Below are 27190 nucleotides of genomic sequence, written 5' to 3' on the forward strand. Positions count from 1 at the left end.
ACACTGTTAATCCAGAGCTATTTACATTAAGCAATAACAAAAAGCATGGCATACATCACATATAAAAAGTAGTTATCATGAAACATGCGTATGCTAAGAACGTAACAGTGAAGTATCTATATCATGAAACTATATGTAAACTATACATAGGCCCTACTATACATACTATATATTATACATGTGTACTATAAAGTGCTATGACTACATAAAATGCAATTCTAGTGCTGTCTACGTAACATGCTATAAGTCTGTTTAAAATGCTATCTAAGTCCGTCCATTGACTCCACTCATCCAATTTGCTTTTGCGATCTGCTTGTATTAAACGTTAAACTCACCAATATTGCAGCTCTAGGCCAAGCTTGAATTGTCCTTTCAATCTGCCGAGCGTTCGTTTCATAAAAATCCACCGTAGACATGTTATGAGCTACTTTGTCAAGAAATTCTCTGCAGGTGATTCTTTTGAGTTTGGAAGCACTCGTTTTTATTAACGGGTCATGCTGCTGCCTCTGCATTATGTGCAAATGCGAAACAGGTGGTACGCAGGGCCGTTCAGAGACTTCGACGAGTGCTTCCAAACTCCAACACTTAAAAAGAATCACCTGCAGAGAATTTATGCAGGTGCATGAAATTGCGGCCAGGATTTTCAACCCTTTTCATTTCAAGGCCCATTATTTATTTGGCATCTGAGCCACGGACCACCATTTGATGAGATTTAGCCTCAGACCCAAAACTAAAGAATATTGGGTAACCCTTCATTTTACGGTACGGTAATTACCAGGTAACTACCAGGTAATTACCTGGTAATAATAGGTAAGTACCTGGTATTACCTGGTAACAACCAGGTAGTAGTTATAAGTATTTGCCCATTAATTACCTGGTAATTACATGGTAACTTCCAGATACATTACTCAGTAATTACTATGTAATTACCAAGTATTACCCAGTATGTATAACTATTTACTGTATAATCTCCTGGTAATTATATGGAACTTACCATGGTAAATGACACACTGGTTGCCAGGTAATTACCAAGTATGTTCCTGACAATTACCAGGTATTTATATGTTTTTAGTATGTAATTACCAGCTAACTACCCGGTATTTACTCTGAAACCAGGCACGATACCCTGGTTGCAGGTACTATAGGTATGTAGGTACTATAGGTATACCAAGTATTTTCAACAACTACCAGGTATTTACTCTGCTACCAGGCAAGTTACCCAGTAGGTAGGTACTAGGTCATTACCAAGTATTTTCCTAACTACCAGGTAATAACATGGTAACTGTATTCACTGTGTTTACATGGGTACTACCCATGAAACACGTGGGTAGTAGCCTACCAGGAAATTACCAGTTGTACTAGGTAATTTCCTGACAACTACCATGTAATTACCTGATAGGTACCCAGTAAGGAAGGAGGAACTGTACTGTAAAAGGAAGCGTGCTCTATTTCCATGATATTACCATGTACCTACCTGGCAATTGTAGATTATAATCCTCCCCATTACCCATCAGGGTGTATTTTGAACTTTGAATTTGAACTGGCAATAACTGTTATTTACCAAGTATTTACTGTGTAAATTAACAGGTAAAACCAAGCAAGTTAACGTGTAAGAAAGGTGGAACTGTACTGTGAAAGGAAGCGTGGTTTGTTTCCATAATATTACCCTGTACTTTCACTGTAACAAACCACGCTTCCTTTCACAGTACAGTTCCACCTTTCTTACACGGTAACTTGCAAGGTTTTACCTGTTAATTTACACAGTAAATACCTGGTAATTAACAGTTATTGCCAGTTCAAAATTCAAAGTTCAAAGTTCAAAATTCAAAATACACCCTCATGGGTAATGGGGAGGATTATAATCTACAATTACCAGGTAGGTACATGGTAATATCATGGCAATAGAGCACACTTCCTTTCACAGTACAGTTCCTCCTTTCTTACTGGATACGTATCAGGTAATTACATGGTAGTTGTCAGGAAATTACCTAGTAACAACTGGTAATTTTCCTGACAACTACCAGGTAATTACATGGTAACTGTAATCACTGTGTTTACATGGGCACATGGGTAGCCTACCAGGAAATTACCAGTTGTTACTAGGTAATTTCCTGACAACTACCATGTAATTACCTGATAGGTATCCAGTAAGAAAGGAGGAACTGTACTGTGAAAGGAAGTGTGCTCTATTGCCATGATATTACCATGTACCTACCTGGTAATTGTAGATTATAATCCTCCCCATTACCCATCAGGGTGTATTTTGAATTTTGAACTTTGAACTTTGAATTTTCAACTGGCAATAACTGTTAATTACCAGGTATTTACTGTGTAAATTAACAGGTAAAACCAAGCAAGTTACCGTGTAAGAAAGGTGTAATTGTACTGTGAAAGGAAGCGTGGTTTGTTACAGTGAAAGTACAGGGTAATATTATGGAAACAAACCACGCTTCCTTTCACAGTACAGTTCCACCTTTCTTACACGTTAACTTGCTGGGTTTTACCTGTTAATTTACACAGTAAATACTTGGTAATTAACAGTTATTGCCAGTTCAAAATTCAAAGTTCAAAGTTCAAAATACAAAAAATACGTTTACATGGGTACTACCCATGGCAATAACTGTTAATTACCAGGTATTTACTGTGTAAATTAACAGGTAAAACCTTGCAAGTTACCGTATAAGAAAGGTGGAACTGTACTGTGAAAGGAAGCGTGGTTTGTTACAGTGAAAGTACAGGGTAATATTATGGAAACAAACCACGCTTCCTTTCACAGTACAGTTCCACCTTTCTTACACGTTAACTTGCTTGGTTTTACCTGTTAATTTACACAGTAAATACTTGGTAATTAACAGTTATTGCCAGTTCAAAATTCAAAGTTCAAAGTTCTAAATACAAAGAATACGTTTACCTGGGTACTACCCATGGCAATAACTGTTAATTACCAGGTATTTACTGTGTAAATTAACAGGTAAAACCTTGCAAGTTACCGTGTAAGAAAGGTGGAACTGTACTGTGAAAGGAAGCGTGGTTTGTTTCCATAATATTACGCTGTACTTTCACTGTAACAAACCACGCTTCCTTTCACAGTACAATTCCACCTTTCTTACACGGTAACTTGCTTGGTTTTACCTGTTAATTTTCACAGTAAATACCTGGTAATTAACAGTTATTGCCAGTTCAAAATTCAGAATACACGCTGATGGGCCCAGGCGGTGGCGTAACCGTCTGGGCACCCGACTGGTAATCCAGTCGCAGTGTGCCGCGGGTTCGACTCCCGAGCCCGACACGGCCTTTACTGCATGTCTTCCCCCATCTCTCTCCCGTTTCCTGTCAGCCTACTGTCTGTCCCTTCAAAAACCAATAAAAGGCGTAAGCCGCAAAAAAATATCTTTAAAAAAAAAATAATAATACACCCTGATGGGTAATGGGGAGGATTATAATCTACAATTGCCAGGTAGGTACATGGTAATATCATGGAAATAGAGCACGCTTCCTTTTACAGTACAGTTCCTCCTTCCTTACTGGTTACCTATCAGGTAATTACATGGTAGTTGTCAGGAAATGACCTAGTAACAACTGGTCATTTCCTGGTAGGCTACTACCCACGTGTTTCATGGGTAGTACCCATGTAAACACAGTGAATACAGTTACCATGTTATTACCTGGTAGTTGTCAGGAAAATACTTGGTAATGACCTAGTACCTACTGGGTAACTTGCCTGGTAGCAGAGTAAATACCTGGTAGTTGTTGAAAATACTTGGTATACCTATAGTACCTACATACCTATAGTACCTGCAACCAGGGTATCGTGCCTGGTTGCAGAGTAAATACTTATAAATACCGGGTAGTTAGCTGGTAATTACATACTAAAAACGTATAAATACCTGGTAATTGTCAGGAAAATACTTGGTAATTACCTGGCAACCAGTGTGTCATTTACCATGGTAAGTTCCATATAATTACCAGGAGATTATACAGTAAATAGCTATACATACTGGGTAATACTTGGTAATTACTGAGTAATGTATCTGGAAGTTACCATGTAATTACCAGGTAATTAATGGGTAAATACTTATAACTACTACCTGGTTGTTACCAGGTAATACCAGGTACTTACCTATTATTACCAGGTAATTACCTGGTAATTACCGTACCGTAAAATGAAGGGTTACCGAATATTGTTGTCGTTGGATAATATTTTGTAAACAATTTGTATTCACAATTTGGTTGGGAACATGGTAGGGGTCCATTTCACGCTCTCAAGAGTTAAAGATCTATAAGGGTCCATTTGGTTACCAACTCTGTCATTTAGCTGCATGGGGACCACCTGGAACCTCCTCAAGGGCCACTGGTTGAAAACCACTGAGCTACAGGATGCTCATTAGCTGACAAAACAAACGTACGCTTACAATACCATGAATAAATTGCATAATAAATAAAAGGCAGTGTTTATTTGTTGCAAATGAAATGACTACGGTATATAAATGCATGTCATGTTACATATTTATAATTCCTGTCATTATTTTGTCAGCACGGGAAGAGCTTCGGCGCATGTTCTGACCTGCAAACAGTGTGTAACCTGATACCAGTGATCAAGTTACACAGAATAGGTACATGTCTAAAGTTTGATCAATATTAAGTTAATAAAGCGAGGAGATTAAATTATAAATAAGTCGCCGACAGGCACATCGTATGGGCCGTGTTGTCAGACGCGCTCCGCGCCACAAACAAAAGGAATTTGTTTGGTCCAAATAATGCGTTTAAGGGATTTATTAAAGCAGTGAAATGTAACTCATAAGGGTGTTAACATAAATCAAGATAATCACAGCGATCAACGTAAATAAAGTAAAATAAAGCAACCCACACAATCAATCAATCACATTAACACCAGCGACAGCCCATTCATTTCATTGACCAAAGTATAATCAATCAACATCACAATGATCCAATTCATGGCTCCTACAAAGTTTGGTAACACTTGCTATGCATGCATCCCTTCTCATATGATGGATCTCAGGGTCCGGGGACCCCATGTTGATAATTCCTCTGTTAATGTTTTGTTTTCTCAGATAACTCTTCGGCACCGCCCCCGGTGAAACCCAAACATCCCTCTCGCGGTCGGCCCGGGAAGAGCTTCAGCGCATGTTCTGACCCGCAAACACACCAGAGAATTCACACTGGAGAAGAGAAGCACAGCCATACTGGAGAGAGGCCTCACAGCTGTGATCAGTGTGGTAAAAGCTTCCGCCATAAAGATGACCTTGTAGCACACAACAGAATACACACAGGGAAGAAACCCTTTGCCTGTGATCAATGTGGTTGATCACAGCCTGAAAAGGCTCCTAAAAATGCTAACCTTTAAACCTTATATTAAACACACATAGATACGGAAGATGCTGGTTATTATTCAGAAGATGCTGGTTATTATTCAGAATGAATCATGTCTTGTTTCTCTCTTCTTTAAGATGAGATCGGCGACATTCATGGGAATCTCCTCCACCGTGGTGTTGTAGAAGGTCTCGATGTCTCGCAGGGTGCGCTTGTCGGACTCGTCCTCTGTGACCATGTTAATGGCGACGCCCTTCCTGCCGAAACGACCGCCGCGCCCTATCCTGAGTGGAGAAGAGGAGGAGGAGGATGCAGGATTAGCATTTGATGAAGTGTACAGTATGGTGGACGAGTGGGCTCAGTGTCAACGTTAGTATCAACCAACTACTTCACCACATGGTAAAGCTACAAACTTTAGGCTTCGGTAAACCCCTACATAACACGTAGTTCACCCAAAACATGTGTTATTTTCCATCATTATTCCCATGAAGCCTTGAATTAAAGGATTTTTGCCATATTCTTAAGCCAATAACTCAGCGTCGTCTCCTAGAGAGCAGGGGTTCTCAACGGAAACGCTTTGGCAATGTCTCGGGACCCCCGCCCCCCTCCTGACCCCCAATATACTGTATATTGACTGCTACAATAAACTTAATAATAGAGACAATACACTATAAATAAATACTGAAACTAGTTATAATCGTTAGGGAAGGTATGTATGCATGTACTATGGCTGGAAAATGGAAATTAAGTGTATACATATAGTACACATTCAGTTGCAATTTTTATATATATATATAAATAATTTGGGGACACCCAACATAATTTGCCCCGCCCCCCCCCCCCCCCCCCCCCCCCCGGGGTCTCGACCCACGGGTTGAGAACCCCTGCTATAGAGCGATGACCCGGTCGGATTACCCAGGAACTTGACACAAAGTCAGTAGGTAGGTACTAGGTCATTACCAAGTATTTTCCTAACTACCAGGTAATAACATGGTAACTGTATTCACTGTGTTTACATGGGTACTACCCATGAAACACGTGGGTAGTAGCCTACCAGGAAATTACCAGTTGTACTAGGTAATTTCCTGACAACTACCATGTAATTACCTGATAGGTACCCAGTAAGGAAGGAGGAACTGTACTGTAAAAGGAAGCGTGCTCTATTTCCATGATATTACCATGTACCTACCTGGCAATTGTAGATTATAATCCTCCCCATTACCCATCAGGGTGTATTTTGAACTTTGAATTTGAACTGGCAATAACTGTTATTTACCAAGTATTTACTGTGTAAATTAACAGGTAAAACCAAGCAAGTTAACGTGTAAGAAAGGTGGAACTGTACTGTGAAAGGAAGCGTGGTTTGTTTCCATAATATTACCCTGTACTTTCACTGTAACAAACCACGCTTCCTTTCACAGTACAGTTCCACCTTTCTTACACGGTAACTTGCAAGGTTTTACCTGTTAATTTACACAGTAAATACCTGGTAATTAACAGTTATTGCCAGTTCAAAATTCAAAGTTCAAAGTTCAAAATTCAAAATACACCCTCATGGGTAATGGGGAGGATTATAATCTACAATTACCAGGTAGGTACATGGTAATATCATGGCAATAGAGCACACTTCCTTTCACAGTACAGTTCCTCCTTTCTTACTGGATACGTATCAGGTAATTACATGGTAGTTGTCAGGAAATTACCTAGTAACAACTGGTAATTTTCCTGACAACTACCAGGTAATTACATGGTAACTGTAATCACTGTGTTTACATGGGCACATGGGTAGCCTACCAGGAAATTACCAGTTGTTACTAGGTAATTTCCTGACAACTACCATGTAATTACCTGATAGGTATCCAGTAAGAAAGGAGGAACTGTACTGTGAAAGGAAGTGTGCTCTATTGCCATGATATTACCATGTACCTACCTGGTAATTGTAGATTATAATCCTCCCCATTACCCATCAGGGTGTATTTTGAATTTTGAACTTTGAACTTTGAATTTTCAACTGGCAATAACTGTTAATTACCAGGTATTTACTGTGTAAATTAACAGGTAAAACCAAGCAAGTTACCGTGTAAGAAAGGTGTAATTGTACTGTGAAAGGAAGCGTGGTTTGTTACAGTGAAAGTACAGGGTAATATTATGGAAACAAACCACGCTTCCTTTCACAGTACAGTTCCACCTTTCTTACACGTTAACTTGCTGGGTTTTACCTGTTAATTTACACAGTAAATACTTGGTAATTAACAGTTATTGCCAGTTCAAAATTCAAAGTTCAAAGTTCAAAATACAAAAAATACGTTTACATGGGTACTACCCATGGCAATAACTGTTAATTACCAGGTATTTACTGTGTAAATTAACAGGTAAAACCTTGCAAGTTACCGTATAAGAAAGGTGGAACTGTACTGTGAAAGGAAGCGTGGTTTGTTACAGTGAAAGTACAGGGTAATATTATGGAAACAAACCACGCTTCCTTTCACAGTACAGTTCCACCTTTCTTACACGTTAACTTGCTTGGTTTTACCTGTTAATTTACACAGTAAATACTTGGTAATTAACAGTTATTGCCAGTTCAAAATTCAAAGTTCAAAGTTCTAAATACAAAGAATACGTTTACCTGGGTACTACCCATGGCAATAACTGTTAATTACCAGGTATTTACTGTGTAAATTAACAGGTAAAACCTTGCAAGTTACCGTGTAAGAAAGGTGGAACTGTACTGTGAAAGGAAGCGTGGTTTGTTTCCATAATATTACGCTGTACTTTCACTGTAACAAACCACGCTTCCTTTCACAGTACAATTCCACCTTTCTTACACGGTAACTTGCTTGGTTTTACCTGTTAATTTTCACAGTAAATACCTGGTAATTAACAGTTATTGCCAGTTCAAAATTCAGAATACACGCTGATGGGCCCAGGCGGTGGCGTAACCGTCTGGGCACCCGACTGGTAATCCAGTCGCAGTGTGCCGCGGGTTCGACTCCCGAGCCCGACACGGCCTTTACTGCATGTCTTCCCCCATCTCTCTCCCGTTTCCTGTCAGCCTACTGTCTGTCCCTTCAAAAACCAATAAAAGGCGTAAGCCGCAAAAAAATATCTTTAAAAAAAAAATAATAATACACCCTGATGGGTAATGGGGAGGATTATAATCTACAATTGCCAGGTAGGTACATGGTAATATCATGGAAATAGAGCACGCTTCCTTTTACAGTACAGTTCCTCCTTCCTTACTGGTTACCTATCAGGTAATTACATGGTAGTTGTCAGGAAATGACCTAGTAACAACTGGTCATTTCCTGGTAGGCTACTACCCACGTGTTTCATGGGTAGTACCCATGTAAACACAGTGAATACAGTTACCATGTTATTACCTGGTAGTTGTCAGGAAAATACTTGGTAATGACCTAGTACCTACTGGGTAACTTGCCTGGTAGCAGAGTAAATACCTGGTAGTTGTTGAAAATACTTGGTATACCTATAGTACCTACATACCTATAGTACCTGCAACCAGGGTATCGTGCCTGGTTGCAGAGTAAATACTTATAAATACCGGGTAGTTAGCTGGTAATTACATACTAAAAACGTATAAATACCTGGTAATTGTCAGGAAAATACTTGGTAATTACCTGGCAACCAGTGTGTCATTTACCATGGTAAGTTCCATATAATTACCAGGAGATTATACAGTAAATAGCTATACATACTGGGTAATACTTGGTAATTACTGAGTAATGTATCTGGAAGTTACCATGTAATTACCAGGTAATTAATGGGTAAATACTTATAACTACTACCTGGTTGTTACCAGGTAATACCAGGTACTTACCTATTATTACCAGGTAATTACCTGGTAATTACCGTACCGTAAAATGAAGGGTTACCGAATATTGTTGTCGTTGGATAATATTTTGTAAACAATTTGTATTCACAATTTGGTTGGGAACATGGTAGGGGTCCATTTCACGCTCTCAAGAGTTAAAGATCTATAAGGGTCCATTTGGTTACCAACTCTGTCATTTAGCTGCATGGGGACCACCTGGAACCTCCTCAAGGGCCACTGGTTGAAAACCACTGAGCTACAGGATGCTCATTAGCTGACAAAACAAACGTACGCTTACAATACCATGAATAAATTGCATAATAAATAAAAGGCAGTGTTTATTTGTTGCAAATGAAATGACTACGGTATATAAATGCATGTCATGTTACATATTTATAATTCCTGTCATTATTTTGTCAGCACGGGAAGAGCTTCGGCGCATGTTCTGACCTGCAAACAGTGTGTAACCTGATACCAGTGATCAAGTTACACAGAATAGGTACATGTCTAAAGTTTGATCAATTAAGTTAATAAAGCGAGGAGATTAAATTATAAATAAGTCGCCGACAGGCACATCGTATGGGCCGTGTTGTCAGACGCGCTCCGCGCCACAAACAAAAGGAATTTGTTTGGTCCAAATAATGCGTTTAAGGGATTTATTAAAGCAGTGAAATGTAACTCATAAGGGTGTTAACATAAATCAAGATAATCACAGCGATCAACGTAAATAAAGTAAAATAAAGCAACCCACACAATCAATCAATCACATTAACACCAGCGACAGCCCATTCATTTCATTGACCAAAGTATAATCAATCAACATCACAATGATCCAATTCATGGCTCCTACAAAGTTTGGTAACACTTGCTATGCATGCATCCCTTCTCATATGATGGATCTCAGGGTCCGGGGACCCCATGTTGATAATTCCTCTGTTAATGTTTTGTTTTCTCAGATAACTCTTCGGCACCGCCCCCGGTGAAACCCAAACATCCCTCTCGCGGTCGGCCCGGGAAGAGCTTCAGCGCATGTTCTGACCCGCAAACACACCAGAGAATTCACACTGGAGAAGAGAAGCACAGCCATACTGGAGAGAGGCCTCACAGCTGTGATCAGTGTGGTAAAAGCTTCCGCCATAAAGATGACCTTGTAGCACACAACAGAATACACACAGGGAAGAAACCCTTTGCCTGTGATCAATGTGGTTGATCACAGCCTGAAAAGGCTCCTAAAAATGCTAACCTTTAAACCTTATATTAAACACACATAGATACGGAAGATGCTGGTTATTATTCAGAAGATGCTGGTTATTATTCAGAATGAATCATGTCTTGTTTCTCTCTTCTTTAAGATGAGATCGGCGACATTCATGGGAATCTCCTCCACCGTGGTGTTGTAGAAGGTCTCGATGTCTCGCAGGGTGCGCTTGTCGGACTCGTCCTCTGTGAACATGTTAATGGCGACGCCCTTCCTGCCGAAACGACCGCCGCGCCCTATCCTGAGTGGAGAAGAGGAGGAGGAGGATGCAGGATTAGCATTTGATGAAGTGTACAGTATGGTGGACGAGTGGGCTCAGTGTCAACGTTAGTATCAACCAACTACTTCACCACATGGTAAAGCTACAAACTTTAGGCTTCGGTAAACCCCTACATAACACGTAGTTCACCCAAAACATGTGTTATTTTCCATCATTATTCCCATGAAGCCTTGAATTAAAGGATTTTTGCCATATTCTTAAGCCAATAACTCAGCGTCGTCTCCTAGAGAGCAGGGGTTCTCAACGGAAACGCTTTGGCAATGTCTCGGGACCCCCGCCCCCCTCCTGACCCCCAATATACTGTATATTGACTGCTACAATAAACTTAATAATAGAGACAATACACTATAAATAAATACTGAAACTAGTTATAATCGTTAGGGAAGGTATGTATGCATGTACTATGGCTGGAAAATGGAAATTAAGTGTATACATATAGTACACATTCAGTTGCAATTTTTATATATATATATAAATAATTTGGGGACACCCAACATAATTTGCCCCGCCCCCCCCCCCCCCCCCCCCCCCCCCGGGGTCTCGACCCACGGGTTGAGAACCCCTGCTATAGAGCGATGACCCGGTCGGATTACCCAGGAACTTGACACATTAATTCAAGGCTTCACAGGGTGTGAAATCGATAGAAAGTAAGACATGTTGGGGTGAACTACGCCTGTAAGCAATTATCAACACTAGAACAAATAGTTGTGTCCACTGCATGAACCAGCCTTGTGTCTCACTGAGCAGAGTTGACTGGGATTAAAATGGACTGCTTTGTCTCTTCCCCTGCCAGATATAAGACTCTGTGACAATGTGGGCCACTGCCTTGCCCAGTGGCAGGGGGCCAAAAGATACATCTTAATTGGTAAATGATCATTGGGTCTGTCAATGATTTGCTGACAAGTCCTAAGTTAAATGCTTGCGACACGTTTGAGGATGTATATTAGTTTGCCTGCGCGACGAATTAGGGAAAGTATAGTCTCACAGCTAGTCAAGCAGAAATGTGCAAAACACCGAAACTGCCATCACAGAACCAATGAAGACTTTTAGGAGAGACAAGGTTAATTAAAAGAGGTTAGGAGGCGAAGACCGTACGGTGGACTCCAAGTTGCGCCCTGGAAGGAAAGAAACATGCGCAATGGGCTACGTAGATGCAGCCAACACTTCCGCGTTCAGCTTCCTTGGTCTCAATTGCGCATGTTTCTTTCCTTCCAGGGAACAACATGGAGGCCACCATACGGTCTTCGCTTCCTGTCCTCTTTTAATAGTCCTTGGGTGAGGAGACACAATGAGAAGTCACCGTGGCTGGGCGCTTCCGGTGCAAAACCGACACCGCTGAGATGATGCCTTTAACACCCAGAGTTGTATTTTGTCGTAATGCCAGTATTGTGCATCTAAAATATAGCCAATCCACAAGCTCACGTGTTGCAGCGCTAAACATTGAGCACTTGTAGATTCGCTCTTTTTGGGGGGGGGGGGGGGGGGTGGCACAAAGTATGTATAGATGGAGCAGACCTAGGGTAAACAAAAGATGTTGGAAAAAACAAATCAGTGAAATATTAGACTTGCCAATTGCACTAAAATTGCATGTCTTGAAGTAGTAAGTCACCGTCAACCATTTGTTGTAGGCCCTTGGTCTTCAAGTCAAGGGAACACTACAAGAGAAAGGGTAGTGGCGCTTGAATTTTGAAAGTGTTGCATTTTGTTTTATCATGTCTGCTGTTAAGTCGTGAGTAGGGACGGTGAGGCCCCGTCACTGTGGAGAGCAGACAGGACACTCTACCAAAGAACATTCAGTCCTTTCACCAACACAGCAGCTGGGAGGAGAGGGAACCTTGGATAAACTGTTTTTCTTAGCATTGTGGATTCTTGTCAAAAGTAATTATTCTCTCTAGATCATTTATCATTCTGCACCACATACCTGCGTGTTGCTTCCCAATTTCTGGAAATTCTTGTAGATCTGGTCTTTGAAGCCTCTGCTCAACATCTCAGCCTCATCCAGCACGAACACCTTGATGCATTTCGAGGCTGGGGAGTAACAGAAGGAACGCATAATGATAATCACGCAACTCAACAATCTACTTGAGCCTAAACCACTACTACATGCCATATTTCAGCCAACCCTGAAAGAAATCCTTGATATACCAAAGAAGTCTGCACCACTGTTACTTGCTGTTCAACTAATCTTTATAGAATCTATAGATGCTGTATTCAGAAAATGAGGTTTCTGATCATTGCTCTGAAGCACCGGTGCTCTGGGACGGTCCAGGCCAACAGAACACTGACCTGGCACCCACAGGAGACCAGTGACATCCAGAGTCAGTTGACACGCATGGATATCATCACTATACAGCCAATATTCAGGATGCACACAGATTAGACACAACAACGGACCGACATGCGGAAACAACGGTCGGACATGCGCTGTTCCGTGCTTGCGTTTAGGGTTTGAGGTAGGTTGTCGGTTAGCTTCTGAATTTTGGACACCGCTACCCTAGGGTCCCTGACAGCTTATTCCGCACTCCATGGGATGCAGATGTACATACTGTTCACGGAGAGCCGTGGCGCCACTTGAGTGTTGGTGAGATGTTTCAAAGATGCATAACACAGCTATAGGAGACAACGGAAACGCGTACGAAACCACATTAACCGTCGATGGCGTTAAGTATTTTTAATCTCTGAAATTCTCTCTTCCTCACTTCCCATGTCCCGCCTCCCACGACGCAACAGCATTATAAACATCCTGCATTCACGTGGTCGGCCAATCAGAGGCAGTAACTAGGACGTGCAGCTAGCCAGCTAAAGAGATTAATCACAAACACCAAAAAAGACTTCATTAATGATAATATTGAATCAAACAAACATCCAGAAAAATTATGGGAGGCTCTAAACAAACTTGGTTGCAGCAACAAACTTCAAACGAAATCGTCAAATGTTTGTATAATTTCAAGCGGTTCCCTTATCACTGACAAATTGCTGGTAGCAAACTGTTGCAATCATTTCTTCACCAATATTGCCACACAGTTAGTAAATAAACTCCCCCCGCATTCTGGCCTGTACGGTTCTGATCACATTAAATCACAGTACGCAAAACTAGGAGCTATAAACGACATTCTCATTCAAACCAGTAACAAATGAAGAGGTGCTAAAAAAAAAACTAGTCGCCCTTCAGCCAAACAAGGCCACCGGTCATGACAATTTACCAACCAGATTCCTCAGAGACGCTGCTGTCTCTATAGCTCCTATAATAACCCACATTTCAAACCTATCCATCAGTCAAAGCCACGTTCCTCAGGAACTTAAAATGGCGCGAGTAATCTCCCTGTTCAAAAAGGGAAGTAAATTAGACACGGGAAACTACCGCCCTGTCTCTATCTTGTGTTCAATGTCTAAAATCATAGAGAGAATAATTTATGAACAAATTAGCAGCTACTTAAGCGAATGCAATCTGCTGTTCGAATTCCAATCTGGTTTCAGAACATCACACTCCACTGACACATGCCTATTATATTTGAACGACTACATCAAACATGAGGTAGACGCGGGTAAATACTGTGGGATGGTCATGCTGGACCTTCAAAAGGCATTCGATACGGTCAATCATTCAATCCTACTGGACAAGCTGAAGGCGACTGGCTTTGATAGTACTTCTTTATGTTGGATGAGGTCCTACCTTGAAGGTAGAGAACAAATGGTTGACATCAATGGAACCATGTCCTCCCCCCTCCCAGTGAACTGTGGGGTTCCCCAAGGAAGCATATTAGGGCCATTACTCTTCCTACTATACATAAACGACATGAGCGCCGCATGTAACTGTATGCTGTTCTTGTTTGCCGACGACTCAGCACTCCTGATATCGGGAGAAAACAAAGCGCAGGTTGAGGAAGCCCTAAGTATAGAACTCACCAAAATCCGAACCTGGCTCACAGACAACAAACTCTCATTGCACCTCGGTAAAACGGAATCCATCCTTTTTGGGTCCAACCATTCCCTGAGTAGGACAAATGTAAATGATTTTAAGGTCCGAGTCGATGACATAATAATCTCCAGCAAAGAAGAGGTCACATATCCAGGATGTATCCTTGACAATAAACTGACAGGGGATAGCATGGCAACAAGGGCGATCAAAAGAGTAAACCAGAGGGCAAGATTCTTGGGCAGAATCTCCTCCTTTATTAACAAAAGGGCCCTCAGGACCTTAGCTGGAGCCCTCATACTGCCCATTTTTGACTATGCTTGTATGTCCTGGTTCTCTAACATATCAATGGCACAGAAAACCAAGCTTCAAACTTCCCAAAACAAACTAATCCGACTTCTTATTCACCTAGGGCCCATGACCCACCTATATGCGGAGCATTTTGACAGCATAGGCTGGCTCAGGGTGGAAGACAGAGTCAAGCAGTTGAAGATGAGCCTGACATTCAAAATTGTAAATGCAACTTTACCCTCCATGCCCTCAGTACCCACTTACTTGACTAATTACTTTATAAAAGTGAGCAATACCCACAGCCATAATACTAGAGGGAGCGTGAACAACGATCTGGTGCCACCCATTTATAAAACAAATATGGGCAAATTCACCTTTCAAAGCACTGCTACCCAGGTGTGGAATGCCCTCCCCCCATCTCTCAAAACAAACAAATCTCTGGCTTCCTTCAAGACAGGCCTAAAAATTCACCTATCAGCAGGTCAAAGGGAGAGGAGGTGATCGCCCCAGCCTCTTTATACTAATAATCCCCTTCCGATTAACTTCAGCCCCAACCTATGCATACTGTATATTTCATGTTTAGAGGAAATTGATATGCTGTTATATCAACTGTTGTTACTGTGTTAAATTATTTTTCATGTCATGTGTGAGTGGATGGGACCCGAAGGGAAACAAGGCCGCAAGGTCTTTCTTCGGTGTAATCCTTTTTCGGACAAAAAAAATGCCTGACTGTACATTGTGCTGTTTGCATTTGTATGTTGCCTAATAAAATATTCAATCAAAAAAAAGTCGCCGCTCGGGCGGCGGTACAATGGGAAGTCAACAAGGAACTCAAGGAAGAGACATTTCAAAAAAAGATTAAAAACGGCATCGGCGGTTAAGTACACGTTTCCGTTGTCTCCTATAGCTGTGTTATGCATCTTTGAAACATCTCATCAACACTCAAGCGGCGCCGCAGCTCTTCGTGAACAGAGAGTATGTACATCTGCATCCCATGGAGGGCGGAATAAGCCGTCAGGGACCCTAGGGTAGCGGTGTCAAATTCATAAAAGCTAACCGAGGGTTCCGAAAGGGGCTAGTTGTCGTTCTAATGACAGTCGGACTAAACTAAAGCCTGTAACCCAATATTCAACATCTCTTCTACTATGTCTAATGGTTGTACAATATGCCCCAAATTTACAACCTACTCGTAATAAGGTAAAAGCAAATCAAGTAGACTAAAGGCTCATACATAGTCTGGATTTTCGGTGGTTAGGTGACCACCAAAATACAACATGACGTCACGAGCCGCGGTGAAGAGCAAGCCACTGCCCCAGCCCCTCCATGTTATTTCAGCTCCGGTGGTAAGCTCACCACCGGAGCGGTGGTCACCTCATCACCGAAAATCCAGACTATGAACTTGCGGTTGAGCATGTCGAAGACACGTCCGGGGGTTCAAACCACGATGTGTGGGGCCTCGGCCTGAAGCTTCGTCACCTCTTTGCGGACGTTAGGCCCTCCGTTACAGGTGTGGCAGCCAGTACCCATGTAGGGCCAGGATCACCTTCTGGATCTGTGGGAGTTATAGGGAAGACGGATTCGATGTTACCACCATGTTCTCGCACCTTTATTCACCACAATGCCACCCGTCTTGTAACAGGATGCCACAAGCCTGAACATAATCCTCTGCGGGGGCGACTGACCAAAGGAACAGTCACCCGCACTCAATCATGTGTCTTGAAGTAGTTCGATCACCATTATGTCAACCACTTGTACGACCTTGTGCTTCAAAGTTTGTTCATGTGAAGCCAAGGGAACACTACAAGAGAAAAGGTGGCGATTTTGACGCCGACTTAATGGTTGCATTTTGTTTCAACATGTCGTCTGTTGTTAAGTCGTGAGTAGGGACGGTGAGGCCCTGTCACTGTGGAGAGCAGAAGGGACGCTCTACCAAAGAACATTCAGTCCTATACCAACACAAGCAGCTGGTAGGAGAGGGAACCTTGGCTAGATAAACTACTTGTTGTGAGTCAGCGTTTGTGCCAGCAACACTCACCTGCTGAGCCAGCTCCCTGGTAGGGGCCAGGATCAGGGCCTGTGTGCCCTTGAGCTCCACATCAATCTCCTGCAGGATGGAGATGTCTTCCCCGTCCCAGACTGGGCCTGAGCAATCACATCATAACCTGTATGGGGACAGTGAGGACACTATAACCGTCTGACGTTTCAAGGCTGATTTATAAATCGGTAAGAGTGCGTCACTTGCTGAAATTGGCTGATCTATAAGATAAACGCACTGCACATGTGACACACTGTGACCTTTTAGGGTATTTTCGGAGCATGAGTACTGTAGGTTAAAATAGTAATAGTTTTGTGTCCACTGCATGAACCAGCCATGTCTCACCACGCAGAGCTGCCAGATATAAGACTTAGTGACACGACATGACACAGCCTTGCCCAGTAGCAAGGGTCACATTTCATCTCTAGATGCAATGCTTCGTACTAATACAAAGCAGTGCCTCAATTTATGGCAATGTGTCCAGAGCCTCTTTTGGTTGCCAAACATAACCAGTATCAACCGTGATCCAAGTCCTAACTTGTTCTTTTTAGCAAGAAATTAAACCCACTTTCCCTTGACACAAGGGATACTGGCTCTCTGCTGGATACCAGAGGGCTTCTCAAAACCATAGGCATAGATTCCCCTGAGCAGATCCTCACACAGGTTCATCTCATCAAAACTGTCCACGATCTGGTTCCGGCAGAGAGAGAGAGAACGCAAACAGAGAAAGAACACATCAGAACAAGTGTCAATAAGGGAAGCGATCAGTTAAAACCAGGAAAGCATCGGTGCCATTTTAGATTTTAGCTGTACAATCTTGCATGGTGGCACAACGCACTGCAAGCTTGTACATCTGCCATTTAAGAACATTTTGGGAGAGTCTGGGAAGTGTGCAAACTGTTTTAGAAGACATTGGTGGAATGAACCTCAGGTCTGAACGGGTTGGGTAACATAGGAAATGTTTATCCAAGTATTGCAGTCGGGATAAAAAAAAAGAAAATACTGTTCAAAACAAATAGTTGTCCACTGCATGAACCAGCCTTGTTTCTCACTGAGCAGAGTTGTCTGGGATTAAAATGGACTGCTTTGTCTAATTGTCTCTTCCCCTGCCAGATATAAGACTGACACTGTGGGCCACTGCCTTGCCCAGTGGCAGGGGGCCAAAAGATACATCTTAATTGGTAAATGACCAACGCATTTGCGACACGTTTGAGGATGTATATTAGTTTGCCTGCGAGACGTGCCAGACTTAGGGAAAGTATAGTCTAACATAGCTAGTCAAGCAGAAATGTGCAAAACACCGAAACTGCCATCGCAGAACAAATGAATAGACTTTTAGGAGAGCGTGTGATACAATTCACTTTCTAGAACAGTGGGCGTAGGTTTGTTGGCAGCCGATACATTGACTTTAGATGTACAAAGGCATCGCCTGTAGGCAGAGATGTGATGGTCCGCCTCGGCTAGACTAGGTTTTAAAGTGCTCACCTGTGGATGTAGTTCTGTTGGTGGGCAGGTCGTAGTTGAGGACCAGGGAAACCTGCTGGACATCGATAACTCTGGCCTGAGGACACAAGAACGGTCATTAGTCACCGACAAACATGCCGACACTAGATCCTGTATTTTGACTGCCCTTGAGTGGCTCCACCAACACATTCTGGGAGGTATGGAGACTTTTCTTCCCATATGTACAGATGATAAACTCTTCAGAGTGTTGCATGAGGTCAGGTGTGGTGCATTAATTGTCACCAGGGTGTCGTTTTTGACGGGAGTGCCGTCCAGCTGATTATTAACATCTACATGGTTCAGCTTGCTGCTGTGCATATTCAAGTTTCCATTTTTGGTTCCGCATTTGGGATCAAAGGGATACATTTATGAATCAATTCAATGACAAGCATTCATTGAATATGTACATATCTAAAACCTACTGTTAACAAAATGCAATAAACAAAGCTTTAAAAATGACACGCTGCAAGAAAGAACACCTGTGCGTTGGCCGTTACTTTTACACATCAACAGCTTACTGGGGTGTACAGTAGATGGCAGAAAGGGATGCACACGCAGATTAGACACACCAACAGACCGACATGCGGAAACAACGGTCGGACATGCGCTGCTCCATGCTTGCGGTTAGCGTTTGAGGTCGGTTGTCTAATGACAGTCAGACCAACACTAACAGTATGTCTAAACTAAAGCCTGTACCCGACAGAAGCACTAAAATCAAAATGCTTTATCCTCGCTGCAGTACAGCCATCACTTTGTGCCGTTGGCATCAGTAAAACGATAACCTCACCCTCTAGAATGGCAGTGTAAAAACTAAGACATTGTGAGTTTATTTAAATAGCATTCTTGTAGTCTGCTGTTAAGTCGTGAGTAGGGACGGTGAGGCCCTGTCACTGTGGAGAGCAGACGGGACACTCTACCAAAGAACATTCAGTCCTTTCACCAACACAGCAGCTGGGAGGAGAGGGAGCCTTGGAGAGACACATGGAATTCATGCTTGGGTGCAGTGTTGATTTAGTAGACTGAAACGAAAAATGTTCGTCGACTACCTTTTTTTACTGACAAAAACTAAATAGAAACTAAATGAAAACTAAGCTATGATGACTAAAACTAAATATAGCGACAATTTCGTCAATAAATAAAAACTAGACTAAAATGTTAGGAAGGGACTAGTGGACAAGAGATCCATTATAAGTCATTGTACACTTGGTTGCATGCTGAAAATAGCAATCTACAAGCTCACAACGCGTCGTGCTGCGGCGCGTTGTTAGCTTGTAGATCGGCTATTTTCAGCAAACCTAAAATCAGCCATTACGACGGCATCGAGGCCCGCCAAAATACATTTTAGTCGACTAAATCAACCGTAGATGTAGTCGACTAAAACTAAACTAACACCAAGACATTCCAGGTGACTAAAATGTGACTGAAACTAAATGAAAACGTTAAGAGACTATGACTAAAACTTGCTGCCAAAAACACTGCTTGGGAGCCAAAGCGTTGGCATGATGGCACTGGATCAAAACGACGCAGTCTGCTGAAAATGGGATTTGGAAATGCATCATTTTTGTCAGGCATTGCTCCTGATGTTCCGGTTGGTGCCTTGCATGGTTTCCGCCGCAATCGGTATGAATTGATGCACTATGTAAAAGCGCGTTGGATAAAGGCGCTATATAAATGCACCATTTAAAGTCAATGCTCTGCATAACAGGAAAGATAAGCTGGGTGTGTCTGCATCAACGTTCCCGACTTGGTGCAAACCTTCCACCACAGACTGTCACCGAGAACTTCTGGTTGTCATTTATCGATTTGAACAAAAACATCCAACTATGCCAACTTCTGCCAAGCAGAGTTCCCCAAATAGCCCGCCCATTCATTACAAGAAATCTGTATTTACAACCACTCTACAAAAAGGTGTGCCCACAGGGGATAGTTTATGTACCAGAAGGTCAGTGGTGATGAGGACTGGACCCGGAGCGGAACTCCCTCATAACATCTCTCTCCTTCTGGTCCATGTCTCCGTACTACAAGACAACAGAGGGAGGAAGAGAAGCGCCATTCAGATCAAGTATGCACCACAAGAGCCTTTAAAACAGAAGACACCGCCACAGAGCAACATTTGTTTAAAAAAAAAAAAAAAAAAAAAAAAAGTGTGACGATTGCATCCTTCTGCTAAGAACATGGGGTCGTGAAAAAACAAATTGTTGTGTCCACTGCATGAACCAGCCTTGTCTCACTGAGCAGAGCTGACTGGGATTAAAATGGACTGCTTTGTCTCTTCCCCTGCCAGATATAAGACTCTGTAGGCCACTGCCTTGCCCAGTGGCAGGGGGCACAAAGACATCTAAATGAGTTAACAAAAACATTTCTGCTAATTTGATCAGCTAAATTCATCAATCCAAGTGATTGTCCCACATCTCTTCCCCACATCTTCAGTTAATTTTACTCCGTTAGGTCTGTGGCTTACATAAAGTTACAGACCCATAAGGCTCCATTTGGACTCCGGACGTGGCGCCAGTGATCTAAATCAGTGGTTCTTAAGTGGGCTCCGGGGACCCCCAGGGGTCCTTGGAGGTAGTTCCAGAGGGTCCCCAGCTAAATGACAGTTTGTAACCAAATGGACCCTTATGGGTCTGTAACTGAGAGTGTAACAAATAGACCCATTGGGGTCCATTTGTACACTCCGAGTCAAATTAACATTGATTTTACAATATAAATTGTGCTACGTAGTGTCAATTTGGGGGTCCTTGACATGAACGTTTGGGAACCAGTGATCTAAATAAACCCGCCATGGTGAGTAGTCTTACCAGGGCGGAGACGGTGAAGTCCCTGGCGTGAGTCTTCTCGGTGAGCCCTTCCTCCTGGTGTTGATGAAGATGACTGCCTGGGTGACGGTCAGGGTCTCGTACAGGTCACACAGCGTGTCCAGCTTCCAGTACTTTGTTACAAGTAAAAGTACGGAATTGAAGTACAAAAGTATCGGCATCAAAATGTACTTAAAGTACTAAAAGTACTAGTTTATGTAGAACTGACGGGAGACCCTCCAGGGTCAGCTCCTCTTTCTTCACCAGGATGTGGACGGGCTCACGCATGAGCTTCTTGGTGACCTCCAGCACATCAGCGGGCATGGTGGCAGACACAGCATGGAGGCAGACACAGCATGGTGGCAGAGACAGCAGCACAACCTGGGTGAGGACAAGGTTAATTAAAAGAGGTTAGGAGGCAAAGACCGTACGATGGACTCCATGTTGCGCCCTGGAAGGAAAGAAACATGCGCAATGGGCTATATGCAGCCAACACTTCCGTGTTCAGCTTCCTTGGTCTCAATTGCGCATGTCTTTCCTTCCAGGGAACAACATGGAGGCCACCATACAGTCTTCGCTTCCCGTCTTCTTTTAATTAACCTTGTCCTCACCCAGGTTGTGCTGCTGAGGAGACACAATGAGAAGTCACCGTGGCTGGGCGCTTCCGGTGCAAAACCGACACCGCTGAGATGATGCCTTTCACACCCAGAGTCGACTTTGCCCAGATTTGTATTTTGTCGTAATGCCAGTATTGTGCATCTAAAATATAGCCAATCCACAAGCTCACGTGTTGCAGCGCTAAACATTGAGCACTTGTAGATTCGCTCTTTTTGGGGGGGATGGCACAAAGCATAATCATGTATAGATGGAGCAGACCTAGGGTAAACAAAAGATGTTGAACAAATAAATGTGACAAATCAGTGAAATATTAGACTTGCCAATTGCACTCAAATTGCATGTCTTGAAGTAGTAAGTCACCGTCAACCATTTGTTGTAGGCCCTTGGTCTTCAAATGTGAAGTCAAGGGAACACTACAAGAGAAAGCGTAGTGGCGCTTGAATTTTGAAAGTGTTGCATTTTGTTTTATCATGTCGTCTGCTGTTAAGTCGTGAGTAGGGACGGTGAGGCCCCGTCACTGTGGAGAGCAGACAGGACACTCTACCAAAGAACATTCAGTCCTTTCACCAACACAGCAGCTGGGAGGAGAGGGAGCCTTGGATAAACTGCTTTTCTTAGCATTGTGGATTCTTGTCAAAAGTAATTATTCTCTCTAGATCATTTGTCATTCTGCACCACATACCTGCGTGTTGCTTCCTAATTTCTGGAAATTCTTGTAGATCTGGTCTTTGAAGCCTCTGCTCAACATCTCAGCCTCATCCAGCACGAACACCTTGATGCATTTCGAGGCTGGGGAGTAACGGAAGGAACGCATAATGATAATCACGCAACTCAACAATCTACTTGAGCCTAAACCACTACTACATGCCATATTTCAGCCAACCCTGAAATAAATCCTTGATATACCAAAGAAGTCTGCACCACTGTTACTTGCTGTTCAACTAATCTTTATAGAATCTATAGATGCTGTATTCAGAAAATGAGGTTTCTGATCATTGCTCTGAAGCACCGGTGCTCTGGGACGGTCCAGGCCAACAGAACACTGACCTGGCGCCCACAGGAGACCAGTGACATCCAGAGTCAGTTGACACGCATGGATATCATCACTATACAGCCAATATTCAGGATGCACACAGATTAGACACAACAACGGACCGACATGCGGAAACAACGGTCGGACATGCGCTGTTCCGTGCTTGCGTTTGAGGTAGGTTGTCGGTTAGCTTCTGAATTTTGGACACCGCTACGCTAGGGTCCCTGACAGCTTATTCCGCACTCCATGGGATGCAGATGTACATACTCTGTCGGACTAAACTAAAGCCTGTAACCCAATATTCAACATCTCTTCTACTATGTGTAATGGTTGTACAATATGCCCCAAATTTACAACCTACTCGTAATGAGGTAAAAGCAAATCAAGTAGACTAAAGGCTCATACATAGTCTGGATTTTCGGTGGTTAGGTGACCACCGAAATACAACATGACGTCACGAGCCGCGGTGAAGAGCAAATCACCGCCACCGCCCCAGCCCTTCTCTGTTTTTACTCACCACCGGTCCATGTTATTTCAGCTCCGGTGGTAAGCTCACCACCGGAGCGGTGGTCACCTCATCACCGAAAATCCAGACTATGAACTTGCGGTTGAGCATGTCGAAGACACGTCCGGGGTTCAAACCACGATGTGTGGGGCCTCGGCCTGAAGCTTCGTCACCTCTTTGCGGACGTTAGGCCCTCCGTTACAGGTGTGGCAGCCAGTACCCATGTAGGGCCAGGATCACCTTCTGGATCTGTGGGAGTTATAGGGAAGACGGATTCGATGTTACCACCATGTTCTCGCACCTTTATTCACCACAATGCCAACAGTCTTGTAACAGGATGCCACAAGCCTGAACATAATCCTCTGCGGGGGAGACTGACCAAAGGAACAGTCACCCACACTCAATCATGTGTCTTGAAGTAGTTGGGTCACCATTATGTCAACCACTTGTAGGCCCTTGTGCTTTAACGTTTGTTCATGTGAAGCCAAGGGAACACTATAAGAGAAAAGGTGGCGATTTTGATGCCGACTTAAGGGTTGCATTTTGTTTCAACATGTCGTCTGTTGTTAAGTCGTGAGTAGGGACGGTGAGGCCCTGTCACTGTGGAGAGCAGACGGGACGCTCTACCAAAGAACATTCAGTCCTATACCAACACGAGTAGCTGGTAGGAGAGGGAACGTTGGATAGAAAAACTAATTGTTGTGATTCAGCGTTTGTGCCAGCAACACTCACCTGCTGAGCCAGCTCCCTGGTAGGGGCCAGGACCAGGGCCTGTGTGCCCTTGAGCTCCACATCAATCTCCTGCAGGATGGAGATGTCTTCCCCGTCCCAGACTGGGCCTGAGCAATCACATCATAACCTGTATGGGGACAGTGAGGACACTATAACCCGTCTGACGTTTCAAGGCTGATTTATAAATCGGTAAGAGTGCGTCACTTGCTGAAATTGGCTGATCTATAAGATAAACGCACTGCACATGTGACACACTGTGACCTTTTAGGGTATTTTCGGAGCATGAGTACTGTAGGTTAAAATAGTAATCGTTTTGTGTCCACTGCATGAACCAGCCATGTCTCACCACGCAGAGCTGCCAGATATAAGACTTAGTGACACGACATGACACAGCCTTGCCCAGTAGCAGGGGTCACATTTCATCTGCAATGCTTCGTACTAATACAAAGCAGTTCCTCAATTTATGGCAATGTGTCCAGAGCCTCTTTTGGTTGCCAAACATAACCAGTATCAACCGTGATCCAAGTCCTAACTTGTTCTTTTTAGCAAGAAATTAAAGCCACTTTACCTTGGCACACAAGGGATAATGGCTCTCTGCTGGATAGCAGCTTATTCCCCCTGAGCAGATCCTCACGCAGGTTCATCTCATCAAAACTGTCCACTGGTTCCAGTTGCTCTGCGAGAGAGAAGGCAAACAGAGAAAGAACACATCAGAACAAGTGTCAATAAGGGAAGCGATCAGTTAAAACCGGGAAAGCATCGGTGCCATTTTAGATTTTAGCTGTACAATCTTGCATGACGGCACAACACGCTGCAAGCTTGTACATCTGCCATTTTAGGACATTTTGGGAGTCTGGGAAGTGTGCAAACTATCGTTTTAGAAGGCATTTGTAGAATGAACCTCAGGTCTGAACAGGTTGGGTAACATAGGAAATGTCTACCCAAGTATTGCAGTGGGGATAAAAAAAAAAAATATATATAGGCCTACTGTTCACCGACGTTAAATTGTTTAAGAGAAATATGGCAGGACATACCTCAATGATTCCATCTGGATCCATGCCCTCGGGGCCATTGTCTCGGTCTCTGAAATCACAAGAGGGGAGCCATGATTATATATATTATACAATAGCTACAGGATCTCTGGTCTACTTCCTTTGCATCCCACACATGCAATCTGGCATCATCATATTACAATTTCCTGAAGTACATGCATACAACAAGATACTTGGGTTAGATTAGGCAACATGTTTGGTCAGAGTTGAAACTCTTTTTAAAGCGTAAGACCACTTTTGAGGTTTGGGTTGTGTAGTTACCTTGCCATGATGAAACTCAAATGTGGACAAGAATTTAAAACAAAAAATGTTCCAGTGATTAGAAATTAATAAAAAAATATGCCCCTCATTAATGACTTACATTGTACGCTTTAATAAATCAGCTCTCAACATCACTCTTTTAGTACATAGACAAAGTTGATTCAGACAATATAGAGCATCACCAAAACTCATGTGGTTTTATTTTTTCATAAAAAACTATTTGAAGACCTGGATCCAAAACAAAACAAGTTTACATTTTTATGAAAAAGGTTTGTGATGCTCTATATTGTCTGAATCAACTGTAAAGAGTGACTTTGAGAGCTGTTTTAGCATACAAAGTAAGTCAATGAGGAGCATTATTTTGAATTATCAATTTATAAATCACTGGAGCAATTATTTTTGGAGTTGCACCATGGCAAGGTAACAACACACAAAAAAAAAGAAAAAGTTGTCTTACCCTTTAAGCAGCACAAGTGAATGAAGAGGGGACAAAAGTGTGAGTTAATCATCTAACATCGGTTGCAGCAGGGGAGAAGAAGTACAGGTAATATTTATAGTGCTGGATCGTAGAAATGAGAGCAAGATATGAAGATATATGCGACATAGGAACGTGGCATGATGATGTGCAAGGTTGACCTCACGAGGAGGGTGCAGTACTTAGTTTAGACAGTTTTTGGTTTAGACTAGTCATTGGTTAGTCCTACAACTACAACTTATCTCAAACCCTCACCCTAAACCTAACCTCCCACGGGGCAGCACACCTAAACCTAACCATAACCCATGTCTAACCAATGACTAGTCTAAAACTAAGTAGGCCTATGCACCCCCCTCAGGATGTACAAGGCTAGCCCTAAGAAAAATACAATAAATGAGATCACAAAATAATGACTAAACACCCTTACAGGATGGAAGTAGTAAGGTTTAACATTAAAATAAGGAGATACAACAGGACAATGAATAACAATATGGAATTGGACTTAGGAGCTGACTAATGAAAGGGTAAACAAATGCTAAGGGTCAATTAATGAGAACTCAGAATTAACACAAAACAAAGATAACAAAATATAACTTAATCAAAAGAACCAAAGAAAAAATAACTCACAAAACAAATGAAGGCAAACAAAGGAAACGGCAACATGGGTGGTGGAGGACAAGCAGGCGGGATGGCGTCTCTGCTACAGAATTAAGCTGTCATTCTCAAGGTGCTGCCACACGGTCGAAAGAGCTGTGCACGTTCTCGGCTGCGCGCAGCTTAAAGCTTGAGTTTTTAGACAGCTGGTGGATGGAAATTAAGCTCCACCTCCGCTGAATTCTTGCGCGACGGCCAGAATCCCGGAAACGCTCTCCTCCGCTCAAGTCTTCCGCGGAGGTGGAGCTTCTTTTCCATCCACCAGCTGTCTAAAAACTCAGAATTTAAGCTGCGCGCAGCTTAAGAAGTGCACAGCTTAAGACCGTTTTGCGCTATGGTGTGGAGACGGTGTCACAGCAGTCTGACTGAGCACTTTTATAGAGAGCAGGGCCATTGCCCAGCCAACCAGGACCAGGGCGTGAACAGGAGGAACGAATGAGGAAGGAGGGGAGGTCCAGACAGGACCTGATTGCAGCCACCTGCTTTCAATCACCCACTTTACTCTGCCAGTCAATCACCAGCACCACACCCATTCTCCACACTCCATTCACCCCCATTCATGACCTTACAGAGAACACAAAAGGAACACATGATAGTGATGCACGGGCCGGCCCGTTGC

At 42.9% G+C, this 27190-nt stretch overlaps 1 pseudogene across 1 annotated transcript; it reads right to left on the bottom strand.

Annotated features, from left to right (window-relative positions):
• Positions 1-9586: 9586 nt before the first annotated feature.
• Positions 9587-26881, bottom strand: LOC306941166 (eukaryotic initiation factor 4A-I-like; annotated as a pseudogene). Its single transcript, XR_013792575.1, has 12 exons — positions 26544-26881; positions 25164-25212; positions 24698-24805; positions 24130-24256; positions 23488-23646; positions 23410-23446; positions 22542-22648; positions 21443-21622; positions 21245-21375; positions 20380-20461; positions 18426-18501; positions 9587-10659 (listed from the first exon to the last, which is right to left on the bottom strand). The product of XR_013792575.1 is annotated as a eukaryotic initiation factor 4A-I-like (transcript).
• Between the last annotated feature and the right edge of the window lie 309 nt (positions 26882-27190).

This window comes from Electrona antarctica (assembly GCF_951216825.1).
Source record: "Electrona antarctica genome assembly, chromosome: 17".
Taxonomy (NCBI): Eukaryota; Metazoa; Chordata; class Actinopteri; order Myctophiformes; family Myctophidae; genus Electrona; species Electrona antarctica.